The 3,720-nt window shown below is 46.8% G+C and overlaps 1 pseudogene; it reads right to left on the reverse strand.

Annotated features, from left to right (window-relative positions):
- Positions 1-1,832: 1,832 nt before the first annotated feature.
- LOC118143870 (developmental pluripotency-associated protein 3 pseudogene) lies at positions 1,833-2,324 on the reverse strand (annotated as a pseudogene).
- Positions 2,325-3,720: the final 1,396 nt, after the last annotated feature.

The raw sequence follows: 3,720 nt of genomic DNA on the forward strand, positions 1-3,720 counted from the left end.
TCCACCATTTTTCTTAACAATGTGCTTACATTACTATTCTTTTTTTTTTTTTTTGAGATGGATTCTCACTCTGTTGCTCAGGCTGGAGTACAGTGGCACGACCTTGGCTCACTGCAACCTCCACCTCCTGGGTTCAAGCAATTCTCCTGCCTCAGCCTCCCAAGTAGCAGGGATCACAGGTGTGCACCACTCTGCCTGGCTAATTTTTGTATTTTTAGTAGAGACAGGGTTTAACTATGTTAGCCAGGCTGGTCTCAAACTTCTGACCTCAGGTGATCCATCCGCCTTGGCCTCCCAAAGTGCTGGGATTATAGGTGTGAGCCACCGCTTCCAGCCACATTACTATTTCTTGATTTTTGAGTTTGCACATTACTTATTAACTTCCAATCATGGTAGCGGAGGAGATGCTCTCCTTCCCATACCCCCTTCTGTATTCTTGCATCCCAGTGTTTTATGAAATAAGTGACTACTGTTCACATTATTGGGAGGCAAACTGCTCACCCCTGAGCCACGCAGTGTTCGCAGACGACACTCCATGATTAAAAAGCCCTTTTCTCCCTCTGGACTTAAAGCCAGCTCTTCTTTTTTGCATTTGTCTGATTTTCTCTAAACCTACATGTTCCCCCAGTGCCCTAGCACCTCTGCCATGCTGCGATCAGCAGTATTTTTCAGCTCTCCACCCTTTATTTTTTCCCTAGGCAGTCCCTCTGGCCCCTCCCCCAGCGTGGACAGAGGTGGCTTAGGCTGCAGCATGGCCCAGCTCCTGGGAGGGAGGAGAAGGTGTCTTTTGAAAGTGGCCAGCAGTTTTCTCTTTCTTTTTTTTGAGGGAATCTTGCTCTGTCTCCCAGGCTGGAGTGCAGTGGTGCGATCTTGGCTTACTGCAACCTCCGCCTCCCAGGTTTAAGTGATTCTCCTGCCTTAGCCTCCTGAGTAGCTGGGATTACAGGTATATACCACCATGCCTGGCTAATTCTTTTTGTATTTTTAGTAGAGACAGGGTTTCACCATGTTGGTCAGGCTGGTCTCAAATTCCTGACCTCGTGATCCACCCGCCTTGGCCTCCCAAAGTGTTGGGATTATAGGCGTGAGCTCCTGCGTTTGGTGAAAGTGTCCAGCAGTTTTTTGGGTTTGGAGGTGAACGTTTGAGTTCACTATGGGGTGAAGTCCTTTGGTTTCATGAAGGCCTCCGGGACAGGCGGCTGCGTTCCCCCGTGAGGGGCTTCACGGTTCTGGCTTGGGCGTGTTAATCGGACATTCAGGCTGAGCCAGCACTGAGTCCAGGTGAGATGTTGCTGAAGGTGTGAAGGACTAAGCTCACTCCTGTGGAAGTTTTTTTTCTTTAAAGTACTCAAATGTCAACTTCGTTGTTTCTATATATATACCTTTTTGTACTGAAAACTGTAAAAATAACATAAAGTTTCCTCTTACTGCAATGCAAATTTTTGAAAGTCAGAAATTCTAATTATTATGCTCTAGCCAAACTACCTAATGCTTCCTTTATCCACAAGTAACTTTGCTTCAATTTCTTGATGTTGGGTTTCAGCTCACTGACTTTGGGCTTCTGAAACACATGGGAATACTTATATCCTCTTGGCTTCTTTGGGTCAAATAAAACAGTAGAGCTAAAGTTATATACATTCAAACTACACAGATCCCTTATAAATTACAAGTATCATAGCAGGAAGAAAAAGGTACGAGAAAAATATATCCTAGAATTCATGATCAAAATTATTGGTGTATAGTCTATACTAGTCTAGAGTAGCCTTCTCGGTCTGCTATATAAAATTACCAGCAAGAAAAAAAAAAGTTCAAGAATACAGTTTTCCAATGTCTTATGGGTAAAGTGGCTTGGTGTCACAATTCCCTATTCTAGCATTTTCAGAAGGATCCCATCCGCTAGACACGCAGAAACTGCAGGGACATTTGAATATTCCTCTTCTTGATGCATTCTTAACTCCCTTAAGCCCAGTGTTCCTTAGTGTTCTTTCATGCTGCCTAGAACCTCTGCCGAGTAACATGTATGTGAATCTTGCCATTCTTTCTCTCTGCACAGACAGTAATGATGTTCTTACTCCTCCCCTCCTGTAAGACGAGTCATCTCTGATTTCCCTGAGGATTGCTGCTCCTGTAGACTGTCAAAGTGACCCTTCTGGTAGAGGGGAAGGGAATTCAGTACTAGCATTGAGAGTCAGCTTACTAAGGTTCTTTATCAATATCTTGGAGAAGTTTCGAGAGGCTCCTGAATTATCCCGGGAATTTTCTTTGGTGAGTATTTGTGAAGACTCTGGGATAAAGGTTGGATTAGACTTCTGTGTTGGGTCCATCCTGGTCTTGACAAACACTAAGCTTCTCCTAGATCTTTGAAACCCAGCAGAAACTGAGGATGGACCTTCAAATTGCTACAAGGTATCCTGGAAAGAGGTTGAAAACCAGAGCTCCAATGAATGGTGGGAAGTTGGTGTTTTTGTGAGTGGTTGTTTTTTCGGTGGGGTGTGGGAGTTGTGCTGAAAGTTGCTTGCAGGAGATAAAGGAGTGGCTGAGTGGGGGAAGGTGCATCAGCCCTGCTGGGTCACACAGGGCGTAGGGGTCTAGAGCACTGACGGAGCCTCTGACCTGGAACCTGGTAGCTCCATGGGCCCTGTGCCATTAGAGACAGTGGCCCCAAAGCTGGAGGTGGACCTCAAGCCACAGAAACCAGGGCAGAAGAAGGATATGATGATGACTTGAGGCTAATTGGTTCAACAGATGTAGGGGAGCCTTTCGAGGCCCCCCTGAAGGAACCAGGGAAGACTTCTGCAGGGCTGGGGGCTGAGGGTCTGTGTTCATCTGGGTCCTCAGAATCACTGTGGCTTGGGGTATCAGTGCAAAGGGATCTCATGTCTCCCTAGACTGCTGGAAACTGGGTGTCTGAGCATATTGCCTTCAGAGTGATTCACAGTGATAGGCAGGGTATTTTTACCCACATTGACAGCCAAGGAGTCTGAATCTCAAAGAGGTTTTGGTCACTAAGTGGGAGGAGAATGAGACCCTAAGTCACGTGCTTTCCCACTTGCATGGAATATGGAAGTCACGTTGCTGGAAAGTAACAGGGGAAGTAACGGCCCCATTGGATCATTTAGGGCCCTTGGAATGAAGTAATTATCATGTTCAGTTCTGGGAACTGCATTTTAAGAGAAACAAGAATAAAGGAGAGCACTTACTTCCTAGAGGGAGATCAGCTTCGTGAAACAGACGGGGTGTGCCTTTTTTGGCTTTTGTAATGTTAGAGCGTCCTCCCTGGTCAGTGTTAGCAGACCTGGGAAGCAGAGTTCTCTATGGCTTCCACACAGCGAACCAGTGTTGTCACCGGGCGCCGTGGTATGCTCAGTGGCATGGGCTAGTGTGGCTGTTGTCTGCCCAGGGCCATCATCCATTAGCTAACGTCCTCTGCAGACAAGCATGCTTCTGTTGCAGCCTGATAAGTGAGGTGACTGTAGATGTCATGCATGACTAGCTCACCCTTCTCAGGAAGTGAACTTCTTTTTGCCTCAGTTTCACAAATATGGGGTTCATGAAGTCTCCCCTCCCATCCCAGCTAGCTGCCCTGATGGTGGGAAAAGATGCTGACAATTGGCCATGTTCCTTTTGCGAACAGGGACAATGTCCCCTTGCCCGCTCCCTTCCCAGCTCTGGGGCTAGAGTGTGAAAGGCAGGGTAGTGCTTTAGTACTAGGGGGCTGTT

This window comes from Callithrix jacchus, chromosome 11 (assembly GCF_049354715.1).
Source record: "Callithrix jacchus isolate 240 chromosome 11, calJac240_pri, whole genome shotgun sequence".
Lineage (NCBI taxonomy): Eukaryota > Metazoa > Chordata > Mammalia > Primates > Cebidae > Callithrix > Callithrix jacchus.